The sequence below is a fragment of the Dermacentor albipictus genome, chromosome 6 (genome assembly GCF_038994185.2).
Source record: "Dermacentor albipictus isolate Rhodes 1998 colony chromosome 6, USDA_Dalb.pri_finalv2, whole genome shotgun sequence".
In the NCBI taxonomy this organism is placed as follows: Eukaryota; Metazoa; Arthropoda; class Arachnida; order Ixodida; family Ixodidae; genus Dermacentor; species Dermacentor albipictus.
The window spans coordinates 19007682-19022397 of record NC_091826.1 but is presented as its reverse complement, the minus strand read 5'-3'; the positions used below and the strand labels follow the sequence as shown (position 1 = coordinate 19022397).

The window sequence follows — 14716 nt, the reverse complement described above, 5'->3', positions numbered from 1 at the left end:
ATTTCCACACGCTTCCTGCTTTGATGCAAAACGAAAGGGCACGCCGATGTTTCGTTTCCTCGCAACAGGAAAGCGATGTCATGAGCAGAACTCCATGCAACGGCAGTGCGAATTTCTTTTTCTGCGTGCCACGTGGTGAATGCTAGTCGTATACAACTTATTGCAGGGTCCTCATGCATAGAAAGGATGGATTTGCATTTCATATCTGCGAATGTTCTTTCCCAATGGCGTAAAAAGGCATTCCGCATTGAAATTCACACGTTCTTCATATAGCATGTGCGTGTTTCAGAGAAATGATAAAACTACGTCCGACAGTAATACAGTTTATAATAATGCTTCGAGTTCTGTCCGAGCAAAATCGATAGTAATGGTGTCCTTTCTCCTGGACCTATTGTCGTTCCTCGGTTAACACACGGGAGATATCATTATTGAGCGTTTGAGTTACTCGTGCTTCTCGGAAAATCGCTTCGCGTGCGAAACAAGATAAACAAAACGTTATTTCGATAACGCGAGTACAGTGGCTCTCAATTTATCTAGCGATCATTTCACTGACAGAGAGAGAAAGATAAGTAGCATTGCAAATGCAAGGAGGTTAAATGTACGAGGCTGTTGTCTCGATAGCACTTTAGCGACGCAGATAAGAAAGTACGACAATGGCCCTCTGCGTCGTTTAAGCATTATGATCACAGTAATTATATCAAACCAACTAGCCCAAAAGTTTGTAACGAGGAAGAACTTCTGGTTTCTGCCCCACGCAGAGAAAAGGCACCAGAGAATCGTAGAAATGTGCTTGCTAAGTTAACGTGGAAGATACTGAACGGATTTTGTAGCGCACCGCTAATCGTGCCCCACATAAAAAAAGAACATAGCAATAAAACTCTCTCGAGGGGAGAACGAGCTCATTGGAACCATTACTGCGGTCATATAATCAATGACTACATTGCAATACCGTACAGTGAGCGCCTAAAGGGAATTTCTGGAAGCCTCTGGTATCGGCGGTAAAAACCTTGAAAGATGTAAGTTCTGCGGGAAGTATCCGTGCGTTGCAGTTTATTAAGCCGCTACGAAGTGGGCCCGAAGTGTTCTCGATCTTGTAATAGCTTGCGATGTAGCCTTGTGCGTTATGTATTGTACACCGCGCTACAATATTTCTTGCTTCACTTTTTTGCCACCTGTCATCACTTGCTGTGCAACACACAACGTTCTCATTTGAGCTTTCTGTGGACTATGCGCAAGCGCGTTCCGACTTTTTAACCCGCACTCTATGTTAATAGTGTCTTCTTTGTATGAGCCGGCCAAACTTTGATACATACTGTTTGGCTCTTGTAGATGAAGTGGACGGCATCACGAATGATACCAAAATCTCCTATACATGCATTCGATGAAATCATGGGGTTTTACGTGCAAAAACCACTATCTGATTATGAGGCACGTGGTAGTGGAGGACTCCGGAAATTTCGACCATCTGGACTTCTTTAACGTGCACCTAAATGGGTGTTTTCGCACTTCGCCTCCATCGAAATGCGACTGCCGTGGCCGGGATTCGATCCCGCGACCTCGTGCTCAGCAGCCCAACACCATAGCCACATAGCAACCACGGCGGGTCATACATTTGATAACAAATGCGTCCTAGATGTTTTCGAGAACGCGTAAAGCCATCGACTAATTTTCAAGATGACACAGAACTCGCGCCTCGTACGCTGCTGCGTCTAATGTATCAAATTTTCTTTTTAAATTTGAACATTTTTTATGTCACTGAGCAAGGAATGCAAGTGATTTGACCTGTGCAGGTAAATCATCCGAAGAGTTGGCTACTGCTTAAACAACGAACAATGATATCCTGGCAAGTAAGAAAAGAGACTCACTAATTAGCTTTCAAGCTATAGTTCACTTTGTGGTACATACTTCAAATTAAAATGAAGTCCAGCAGTATCAAAGTCATGTCTGCTCGCCAGAAACACTAAGGCTCCCAGTCACCCCCTTTAGATCGTTCCAAACTGATGCAGAGGGATGCTTTCGGGGAACCTATAATTGGGACGCCAATGTATTTCGCATCGCATTTTAGGGATGTATATTCGAAAAGTAGTGCCCGACTCAGGACTTCTGCTAGGGAGACATCACTTCACTACTTCTGGGTTTCAATTTCACAATTGCGGCATGCACTTTAAGTTTATGAATGTATCGTTTTAATTAGGTACTTGCACAGCGCAATTTCCCGCGCTAGTAATCTACGCCTTTTCCAAAAAAGTTCACCTGAAAAGGTGGAAAATCGCTCCCGCGGGTGAATTTATTAAAATCAGTTCGAACTAAATAGAGCGTGGTACATGTTTGTAGGACGCTGTCTCGAGCAAAAGGAAAGGAAACTATGATGGCGTGAATGAATGAATGAATGAATGAATGAATGAATGAATGAATGAATGAATGAATGAATGAATGAATGAATGAATGAATGAATGAATGAATGAATGAATGAATGAATGAATGAATGAATGATACCACTTATTACCCAGTCCGCTTTTTCCAGAAGTATACCTTGAAAGGCGATACAAGGTTGTCAAAGTTCATATAGGTTTTAATATGCTGCACCAAATAAGAAACATAGAAACAAAACATGAGATAGAATGCGGCTTTGCTGATTTCTGTTCATTCACGTGAAAACAAAAATTCCGATCGATACCGAGTGCTACATATGAACGACAAAGCTAGCGTTGTTTCTTTTTACTCTTTTTTTTCGGCGATCCAAATGACGGGAAGTCACGAAAGGTTGACGAGGACGGAACATTTCCATTGTTACGCGAGACAGAGTAATGCACTTGGCACCGCTTTGGCTCAGCTTGGATTGCCCTTAGAAGTCGCTCAACCATACTGCCATTTTGCCGTTGCGTACTGCAGGTAGTATGTTCGAGTACCGGTTGCCCGTTCATGAGTTTGAAATGGCACAAACTCTGCACGTGTGATGACATTCAAACGGATACGAAGTCGATTCGTAATGATTACAACGCTCGGCTTGAAACCATATAAGCGTTTGTTAGAGTTCACGTATACGTGCTCGTTTATTTTTGTTTCTTTATTTTGACGTTACGCCACGCCATCTCTGGACCAAACAGCGGTGATGGACGGACTAATGAACAAGCAAATAAACAAGAAACACACAAATATGCAGCAAGCAAGCAAACGAACGAACGAACCAACGAACCAACGAGCAAGTTATAGCTAACGTGATCAAGCCCCATGTCCTATCCTATAAGTGCTGTTCGCAGTAAAACATTTTTTTGTCAGCAACGCTGGATGGCAAGAACATAAGACAGCGTGCTTCTTTCAGGTCGCAGGGACACGGCTGCCGCAATACGGACGAAAGAGTCCACACACACACACACACACACACACACACACACACACACACACACACACACACACACACACACACACACACACACACACACACACACACACACACACACACACACACACACACACACACACACACACACACACACACACACACACACACACACACACACACACACGCAAACGCGCGCGCGCGCACACACACACACACACACACACACACATATATATATATATATTTCCATCGTGCGACGACAACTTTCCCTCCGAAATTTTGCCTGCTGTGCTACAGCTCTCCCTACCGTATTTTAGCACTTGCTCTACTTGCTGGACCAAATAAAGTTTTCCATAGATCCATCACGTGACCGCAAAACAGCCCAGATGGCATTAGGATGACGCCCAGGCAGCTCTGATAGGAAACATCTGCATAAATAGCATAGAGCAATCGTTTTATTATACCTCTCTTTATGTTTTTAAAGCGCCACTTTCGTTGCCTGACCCCTCCCCCCACCTCGGAGCTGTGTCTATCCGCCTGCTTCTTGCCAAGTAAGTGGCCCGACCCCGTCACAGCGTAATAGTAACCTAAGCCAGTCGGTGAGGAGGTGCAATCAAAACTAGGCAGATCCCAGAGATGATGTAATCAAAACGAAGCTGATCCCAAGGACAAATTAATCAAAGTTGTGACAAGGCGGGCCTATCCTCACACCTGTACAAGATGTGTACGCGTACGAGATTCAATGTGATTTGCAAAGTGAACTGATTCTGCAGGCACTGAAATCCTGATAATGCCATCGCGTTACAGGCGCTAAGGTGTGCGCGTAGCATCTTTCTCCAGGTTTAGCGTCAGTGTCTCACCTAGTAGCTGTACTGCGGACTCTTCCACACAGCTTTGGTGCTTAAAGGAAGAGCTCAAACAACACTGCAAAGGAGATCTCGCCGGAAAGTCAGCGGGAGGGCTCCGGGATCGCGTTAGTCACGTAGTCGAGATGATTGGTTGATGACCCGTTCGTCAGATGGGTTGAAGCGTTTAATGATTTTCTTTAGAAACATGTGTACTAGCAGTGCTACCTTCACCGCTCGCAAAACGTCGCATTAGCTTGAAAGTTATCGCTGCATCCACGTTTATTATACATGAAGCCGCATGAACTTCTGGATAGATTTGGCTGGGAAATCAGGAGAGAGGCTCAGGTGCTATAAGTGATGAAACTATTTAGAAAAAAAAATGGTGCTGACGTAAAATAAGAAAAATATATTAAAGGTGAATGTATGTAATCTCTCTCCCTCTCTCTCTCTCTCTCTCTCTCTGTGTGTGTGTGTGTGTGTGTGTGTGTGTGTGTGTGTGTGTGTGTGTGTGTGTGTGTGTGTGTGTGTTGATAAACAACATAATGTTCAAGCGCATGCACTATGTCAGTGCTCAAGCTGCACTAAACAAAAGAAAAAAGAACAAAAAAAGAAGGCTACGGCTCATTAATAGCCCCTAAAGCGAGCGCAAGACTCCCCATCGCTCAAAACTAGATGTGCAGTTGTCCCCTTTGCCGGTTGCAAAGCGGAAATGTTACCAGCACACGAGACATACCCTTATCTGGTTAGCCGAAGCACATAATGATTCTGCACTCCCTATTTTCTGTAGGAATTTGGTGAAAGTCACAGCTATAGCCTTAGTGTCTCGAATTTAAGCAGACGGTGTAAACTACGACATAACTTGGAAATCAAATGCAATTGCAAGCACTGTGTGTCTCTTTGCATAGCATATGATTGAAAAGATTCAAAAAAGCTTCGTTTAGCGTAGATTCCAACCAATGAATTGGAAATGCCACGAACCTTATGTAGTGCTCACAACCGTACTCTCCTGAGCAAAAGTACACGTACCAGGGATTCCGCGATAAAGGTGATTTACTTCCCCACCTGTTAACGTAACTTGAAGTTGAGAACTGCAGAGCACACTGGGAATTGTGAACATTCCAGTGCGGTCGTCAATTTCAGTTCGTACTTCTCAGTTGCAAATAAATTTTTTGTTGTCGTTGTTGTTGTTCGACGAGCCCCTATCCCGCGGTTTAGGTATGGTCACGTGTGTACCTGTGCGTGTTTCGGAGAATTGAAGAAAAAAATATACCAAGGTTAAGCGCTGTTAAGCGGGTCTTCGGCTGTCGCACCACTCATTGGCTGTATTGTCACAAGGACAAATGAGGCCAACCAATCGCGTGCTCTCGTTTCGCGCAAATAAAGTCAACATTGAGTCTCACGACTGGATTACGTCGTGCCAGGCATCTGTCACGCTGCGCAGATTGCGTGCGACAGTGTCCACAATGACAACTCTATATGCAAGCGTTCCAGGGTGGGGTTGCCAGAAACAACGAAATGCTTTAGGACACGTATGTGATTAACTGTCCTGCTGCCACTTCTGCCAGCAGTAATGACCCCGCAACCGACTCTCATTACGACGAGAGTTCATCCTTCAACGTGGCTTCGGCAATCGCTGTGCATATTTATCTTTTACCGTACGCTTTGTTCAACCGTCTCGCTTTCTGCGCGTTCGAAGCGATCCATTTCGAAAAAAAAAAAAAACATCGAGGTTGCCAGGGTGAATTCATTTCTCGGGCACACGCAGACGTATAGCCATCTTTGTTTTTTTTGTTTTTTTTTTGCATGAAACTTGTATCACTGTGTTGGCGCGGGCCCTTTGCCATGCCGTTGCTTAAGTCTAATGTCTACCTAGCGGGAATAGAACGCGAACAGGAGAAAAGCGTATACTAGAAGCGCCCTTCCCCATTTGCCAGTGAGTCTGACATTGATGTGATTTACTTCAGAGAATATTCGATTCTCAACTGGAACGCATGAACCAAACGGTTACACTACTACCGGCGCTGCAACGGTTACCTCTATACAACAAAACTGAAAATCAAATAGTCCATATGGATGACCATCAGAAGTAAACCTGTAGTCGGCGGGGCTAGTTAAATTACGACTAGCTATAACTACGTTCCCGTTCTGCCATGCTCGTAATGTTCCGCATGAAGTCCAGCACTAAACATTTAATTTATATAATTGACTGGTTTATTCGCTCGTTGATCGATCCTCTTATTGTTGAGTGATTTATTGATTTTCTTATTGACTGATAAAGCCTAAAGCGACAGCGTTAAGCCTGGGCAATGCGGGACGCCTCATGTGCGGAGTTACAAATTCGTTTTGGACTCGTATGATTTATTTGATGCGCATGGTTAGACCCACCGCAAACTAAACTTAATGGCATTAATTAGCGCAGGTGGTGCAACGGCCGACAGCGTTATTCTTATACCAGCCAAAGAGAGCTTCCTAGGTCGCATCAATGAAAGCTGGGAAAACGGCATAATGCCGCGGCTATTGAAACACGCCAACATTACAATGATTCCTAAACCAAACAAAGCCACCACAATACAAAATCATCGACCCATCTCGCTGACGTCATGCGCCGGGAAGCTTTTCGAGCCCATGGTTCTCGATCGACTCTCTCCGTACTTTGAAGATAACCAAAAGATGCCAAACACTATGTATAGATTCCGGCCGCACTTGACTACACAAGATATCTTTATACAAATCGAAGAATGCGTTATTGGCAACCTCAGTGCTACCCAACACAATGCTATTCTAGCCCTTGACGTTAAAGGCGCCTCCGACAATGTGTATCATGAGGCTGTGTTGAAAAGCCTGCAAGGCATCAACTGCGGGCAATGGGTCCACAACTACGTCCGAGACTTCCTCTCTAACCGAAGAGCAACCGTAGGCGTTGGAAGATTGCGCAGTGACGAGTTCGCAGTCTCCTCCGAGGGCACTAGGGATCAGTGGTATCTCCATTACTTTTTAATGTTTCAATGATGAAACTGCCTGACAGACTCGGTGGTATTGCGGGACTATACCATGCCATTTACGTAGACGATGTTACATTTTGCGTCACAGGAGCCACTATTGTGGAAAACAAGACGCCTCAACAGGAAGGCGTTGATGGCACGGATACGTATCTCAAAGCGTGCGGCCTCTCCTGTGCCCCTGAAAAAGATCAGAACTGCTTGTACTGCACAGAAGAAGGGTAGGTCGACCACTACCCTTAACGCCCGACCCTGAAGTCGAACTTAATGGCCCCGTCATCCCATCCGTTCATACCCTGCGCGTACTGGGGCTAGTTCTCCAAAAGGACGGAGCGCGTTCGGTCACCCGACAGGAGCTTCAAAGTACCATCCCGCAAGTCAAACATCTGGTGAAACGAGTGGCATGCAAAGGACACGGGCTCATGGAAGAAGACACCCTAAAGCTAACACAATCCCTAGCCACCAGCCGCCACATCTACGGCACTCCATATCTGGGACTGAAGAACGCGGAAAAGAAGTTGAACATTCTCATCCGCCAGGTGCATAAACGCGTTGGCCTGCCGGCACAAACCTCAACTGCGAAGCTACTCCAGCGGGGGTTCACAACACCTGGGAGGAGTTAGGTGAAGCTCACAGAATCAACCAAATCGAGCGACCCAACTAAGAGAACCTGGTAGAGCCAGCCTGCGCCGACTTGGGTACAAAGAAGGGCTCTATAGCGATGCGATGAATGCAAAACGCATACCTTTCCAACGTGAGAGAGTGTATTTACAGTTTTCCATATACCTCGCAACATGCATGCACCCGGTGTATCACAAGGGCAGAGGAGAGGCAAGAATCAGAGCGCTCAAGAAGGCGCACGAGAAAGATGCCGCAACAACATACGTCGAATGACGCCCGATACCCGAGCAAAACGGCGCACGCGGTGAGCGTCACAGACAGAACAGAAAAAAGAGGTTAGTGCAACAACATTCACTCTGAGTGACACTGACTCAGCAAAAGACGTGGCGATTCCGCTCGCCACAACAGCCTGTCAGGGACAAAGTACAATTTTTACAAGCTCACAAGGAGCATGCAGAACTTTTTAGAAAGGCCGAATCTCCACGGTGGCACCCAAAATATTACTCACGCTGAACAACCCACCAGACATTCATAATGTATGGACGCCTGTACACGATTCTTTGCGGGGAACGAAGTTGATGATGATGCGGTCCGAGGTCATAACAACCGGGCATCCCGTATTGGTGATCATACTCCAACGCCCATCCCAAAACGATACGGATACATCTTGGAACATCACAGATCATAATAGAAGAAAATACCCACCACCTCATCCCACGCTTAGAAGGCAGGAATCCGTGCACCTACGAATACTCCAAAGAAACTCCTTCCCACACGCCACACTATTCCGCAGGATACATCCCACGCTGTACAAATACGACTGTCAGATCCGCGGAAAATCCGATACGCTCCATCATGTGGTGTGGGAGTGCAATGGTGTCACGAAGGTGCCAGCAAACAGAGCGCCATCTGAAGAGCAATGGGGTGACCTTCTGACCAGCGCTGACCCGGAGGGTCAGAGACGACTGGTGGACCGAGCAAGGGGAACAGCCGAGGGCTATGGCATCCTGGACTGAGGAAGCCACTCACCTGAGGGCGACATTATAGTGCCCAGTATATTCTAGGCACTATAGCGACATGCAGAAAATCGCCGGCTCCATTTTCTTTAAATAAAGTTTATTTCATCGTCATCATCATCACAGTTATGTCGGTCCCAGCGCCGACAGTCCACTTTATATTTAAAGAAGAAATAGATCGATCTTGCGGTCGCGTGCCGCCACTTGCCTGGCTCTTTCGTTTAGATACCTCAAGGATGGTAGCGAGGGGAAAAGAAAAAGGAAAGGTTTCGATACTTGTGAGGCTAAATTTGAGAAAATGCGGTAATTCAGCTTCGATCTGCACGTATACGTTTTGTCAAGTCTTCCATGGAGGAGAAGGGGGGGGGGGGGGGTCCTGGACAAGCGCTTACAGGCGCACACACTCCCGCATTATGTTTTGGATGCAACTGCATACAAGGCGGAACAGCAGTTATCGAGGCAAATGTGGCACGGCCGTTGTAGGGGTTGAGGGACGGACTTCGGGATGAAAACCAAAACTTGGGAGGTTTATTTTACATTATATACAGAGAGGTGAGAGTCAAGTAACTGTCGTACAGTCATTACGGGCCGGCAGCAACTCGGACGCTGCGGCCCGCGGCAAGAAGTTCGAGAGAGATGAATCAGGGAATCAGGGAATGCTCTGGTCTCTCTGGAAGGCTTCTTATAAACCCTTCGAGCACTGGAAGTCGCGTCATGTTCGACCAATGGGAGAGTCCGCTCAGATGACGCCATTTTCAGCCAATGGTTGGCGCCCGTATCGCGTTGTCACACCCGGCAGCTCTCTGCGGTCTTGCCTCGCAGACTTGCAATGTACTTCTTCTAAGGTGGAGAAGGAGGGGGGGCGCTCATGCTCCATTGTACGAGGGCCCACCTGCTCCCGGTGGTACGGCTCCGCAGTGGTGGCAAATGCCTTCTTCAAAGGCGAAGAGGGGTGACGATTGGGCTCTATTGTCTGAGGGCCCCTTCTAATCCCGGCGGCGTACGAACTTTTTTGCAAGTGTCCTGCCTCAGGAATGTGGCACCCCTGCTTCTGCATTCCTCAATTAGCTGTGCTGCGATTCGAAGTGGCTTGGGGAACTCGAAGTAGCCTCAGGAAACGGCGCCATATCTAACACCGTTCGCATAATATTCCGGGGTCGGGCCGCCAATCGCGCGTGTGTGCTTTCACGTCCACGTTGCATGTCCACTTTCATTCAGAAACGTCGTTACCGGTTATTTTCTGTCTCGGCATTTCGTTTTTCTTTCGCCGTTTTTTTTCTGTTTGTTCCCCCCCTTTCAAACGCCATGGAAGCAATGTGTACGGCTCTGTCGTGATGGCAACGTAAGTAGTTTACTGAGACAAAGACGTTCTGGCTTTCTGAGAGAATAAGCTAAGAGCACGCTTGCAATTTCGAAGGTCGCCGCACATTTGGCAGGAAGTGGCCCACGTTAAATATGCTTTTTTTAAACCAACGTACATCCTTCGTTTCTGGATGTAATTTCACGACTCTCACACAAGTTCTGGAACATAAATGGGGTGTAGTGGGGTTTGTCAAGCTGCTGAAATGCAGCTTTGATCCCACCAGTTTTTTGCAGCCTATGTACGCATATATTGGTGTGTTACTCCCAATGTGGCGAAAATAAATCAGCTCAGCTCAGCTCAATTCAAATGATGATTTCGAAAGCTGTGTGGACGAGAAGCACTATGCGTCTCTTTTTTGTAGCACCTACCTGGAACGACGCCTCTGTATGATGACGTCACAACGCTACCTCATTTCACGATCAATTGAAAGAAACTGCGCACACACTGCTGGTAGGTTAGGCAGGGACGTGAAGTAAACTGTAAAGTTGGGTGACTTGGTATACATTCATAATGGGAACAGCGTGAACAAGGCGATGACGGAGTGAAAGGAAACAGGACAGCTGTTGTTGTTGTTGTTGTAGCCTGTGGCACCTCTCGTCCTGTTTCCTTTCACTTCATCGTCTTGTTCGCGCTGTTCCCGTTATGAAAAGAGACATGAAGCGTGATTCTGAAAATTCACTTGTAGCCTTCCAGAACTGAACAGCACAATTGTCCGCCTTCGATGTTTCTGTGTCCCCTTAACCCCTTTGTCCAGTGCAGGGCAGCAGACTGGATGTCCGTATTTCGCTTAACCTTCCCTGGCTTTTCGCCATCTTATTGCTCTGTCATGTAAGCGTTTGTTTAATCTTGTAAAACCAGTACAACTTTAATGTATCATACTGTTTCCTTCGTTCTTTTATTTATTTATTTATTTATTTATTTATTTATTTATTTATTTATTTATTTATTTATTTATTTATTTATTTATTTATTTATTTATTGGCACGCAATACAAATCACGCAATAATTCGTTTATGCTCTATTTCTCACACCCACCATTTCTGTAATATCTCCTCTGGAGTCCTTGGGAAAATTAAGAAAAAAAATGGAATCAAGAATGGCAAATTAATAACCGCGGAGAATTTTCGAAAAGCAACTCGCGCGATCGCTCTTGGCGAACAGGCCGAGAAGAGTCGTGTTCACTCAATATCCGCGGTGTTCCCGTGGCCATGACCATTCTGCTGCCGAGCGCGAGGTATATCCGGGTCGATTCCTTACTGTGATAGTCGCATTCTGATGGCTGCGGAACGCTAAAACGCGCTTGTACCACACTTTTTGTGTGCTTTAAAGAACCGCAGGCGATCAAAATTAATTTGGAGTAGTCCGGTATACCGTCTCCAGCAGGCCTCGTTATGATGCCTTGGGATGCTGACGTCAGCGTGACGTATGCGGTTGAAAGTATGTTCCATACATTCACTGTCATGGCCGCGAGTGGCATTGGCTAGCACTACCAGGGCTAATCTCCGTGCTCGTACGCAAATATTTGACAAGGTTGACGGTAGCACGGCTGCCGCGGTGTGGGGACCCTCAGCATGTCTGGTTATGCGGTATACACAGTGGAGTTTGCGTAATACCAGGCTACCGGACGCTGGCAGCGGTATCTTGTGATGCTTCGTCCAACCACGACGCCTTATGACACATTTCCGTCTTCCATGCATCTTCTTGTTGTAGAGCTCCTTTGAAAAAGTTGACGCCTCCACGATTACGCCGCTGCCGAAAATTTACACCAGTGGCGGAGTAGAGTACGCTCAGTGTTTGTCTAGTTGAGTTATATCCCACCAGGCGGTACCACAAACTCGGTCGCTCACGTTTACACCCCCGGTAATCCGCAAATGTGATTGCGTATACCGGAATACCGGACATGCCAAGGCTTTCTCGTATGAGGTCCCACACGCGCAGTGCAGAGAATGTCGGTGAAAGTGTCACTGGTTGCAAATAGCTTCTTTCATTATTGTCCACTTTCATTTTCCACTTTCTTGTGGTTTGTACGTTCCTATAAGTCATTCATCAGATTTGGTGCTCTATCCCTATTTCATTAAACGGGCGAAGTTGACGTGTTGTTTAACAGTTAATTTCGCATACGCTATCTCTGACTTCATTGTCTGTTTGATTCATATATCTAGGAGCTTAAATGTCATCAATCTATTATTAAGCCACTTCGATCGTCTGCTCTTTTCGCCCATTCTCTGCGCCGCCATGCCACCTCTCCCTACCTAATCGATTGTTTACAAATATGCAATTTATAGAGTATATGTAGAACGTTCGCTTTTCAATTCTAGAAAGCATTTTCAGCTTTCACGGGAGAGCGTCGGCTACATCCCGGAAAACGCGGTAGCCGTGCCCTTCGTGCCACCGACACATAAGACCGTGAGGGTCACGACATCAGTTATGGCCTCGAACAAAGGTACAAAGCTGAGATGGTAAGCTTCGCTTCTTTCGTTCCTTCTTTTTGGATTTTTACAATCGCTCTGTCTTGCTGACGTTTCTACGCTCTATCTTTTACTGTCCACCGCGGCCAACAGACAAACGTAACTGACTCAAGGGCCCCAATATTGCAATATTGTGAAGATTCCATGCGTGAACTCTTCACTCACAAATTATGACTGAGTGTCCTCATGTCCTTCCAAATTTACATATTTTACAGCAAAGCCGTTAGCCTCTCGGTTACCGGTGTTTCTCGTGTCCATCCGTTCACAAAAATTATCATCATCAGCTACAGCTTCTACCTCCCTAAGCAAGTAAGATGCAGTGGCTCATCCCCCTCGTCATGCAGAAGCGAAGCGAAGCGCACAGTTCATACATTCGTCGGAATCACGCATACAACGTACAAAGCAGCGTACGCTTCGATAAAGAACAAGCTAAAAACAAGCATCTGAGCCGCCAGTAAAGCATTGAGTGCTTGTGCCACGCGTGTACATCGTGTCCAGGACGCCCAGCGCAAGCGTCAAGCGTGGCAGGATGACGATGAATGTCGTGAAGCCGAAAAGGCGTCCAAGCGACGAAGGTGCAATGCAATCAAAATGTTTTTAAGGGTTCAAATTCTAAATTTAAGAAGAAATGTCTGGAGGCAGAATTTGGATTTAGTTTATCCGTGCGTGAACGACTGTGATTCCAGGATAAGTGCATTTCGCTTGGCTCTGGTCCACTCTTTGTAGGTGCACGAAGTATGGGCGCAAGCCAAGCCACAGGTCTTTGGCTAATAATTAGGTCACGTGCACGTGAACGTCACCATGCGAATAACTTAAAACCATCACGCAAATGGGTAATCGCTGCGTCGTTTACAGCTTCGCTGTCCAGCCAAAGGATGTATAGGTAGGCTACTTGGTAATACATTATAATAAAAACTTAAAACCCTAAAAACACAAAGGACGTAGAAGAAGAGCCACCTTAATAGTGTGAATTGGAGCCCGATTTTTCTTTCCCCCGCAGGGCCGGCGTTGCCGCTGACGCAGACGGATAAGATGGATGGATGCTATGACGTACTCTTTGAAGCGAAGGGGTGGGTAACGCCACCAAGCTCTTGTTCTTTTTTCCTGGAAACCCGGTACGAACGTCGCAGGAAAAAAACAAATTGTTGGATCTGTAGTTCAAATATTCAAGTCACATCACGTAGGTCGCCACAATTCAAGAGATAACTGATTACGAATGTCGACCGTTCACAGACGACGTATTGTACGATCAAAACAATCGAACTATTTGTTGCAAGTATAAAGATGAGCTGCTTGTCAATGATCTTAGTACGTGCCGACACAAGAAAGACCAATCGTGCACTAAGAGCACCAGTGGTACAGAGCAACGCGTCGAACCTGGCGGTGCACCTCTTGGACTAACGGTCGTTCTGCATTACTCTCGGTAGTTTCGTAGTAAAGCGACCGATGATATTGTCCTTGACTAGCAGAGGGTTACGTCTGTATTCAGTGTTCTGGTCAATACTCTTTATATTTTTGTCAGTAGTTGCAAGATCGAAAAGTAATTTGGAGATCCGTACGGAGACGTCGGGTCGAAAGAGATGAAGTGGTTGTCAGGGAAGTACATCAAGCATAAGGATCAGGATGTTTATGTGACCCAGATCGTTAAAATTTGTAGCCAAGTTTGGCTGGACACTAATGAAAGTCGTCGCCGCACTTATCTCCTACCAGTGAATATGAAAAACACGTGCACCCGCTATCACCCCCTGTACACGCATTTGTAGGTAGGATTCACGTAATAGCCACATTCGTTTTCTTGTTATTACTAAGCTACAAACTTACCAGGCGTAATATGTTAACGAGATATTGCACACTTTTATAATACTTGCGAAATAAAAATAATTGAATGTCCAGAGTTAGCAGAGTTTTACATTTTCTTATATGTATATATATACAAATACTTTTTATTAAAGTGGTTTACCAGCTAGGCACTCAGTTTCTCGCCTTGCATTCGTCCATATACAAGCGTTACACTGTAGGCATACATGGAAACAAGAAGAGATGTTTCGTTTGGTATTC

General features: G+C 45.9%; 2 protein-coding genes across 2 annotated transcripts in view; both read right to left on the bottom strand.

The window, feature by feature from the left end:
- LOC135896320 (neuronal acetylcholine receptor subunit beta-4-like) overlaps positions 1-14716 on the bottom strand; it is an 86361-nt gene that overhangs the window by 54610 nt on the left and 17035 nt on the right. The window lies entirely within an intron of this gene.
- The window catches only part of LOC135896312 (putative surface-exposed virulence protein BigA), a 35079-nt gene that overhangs the window by 18562 nt on the left and 1801 nt on the right, over positions 1-14716 (bottom strand). The window lies entirely within an intron of this gene.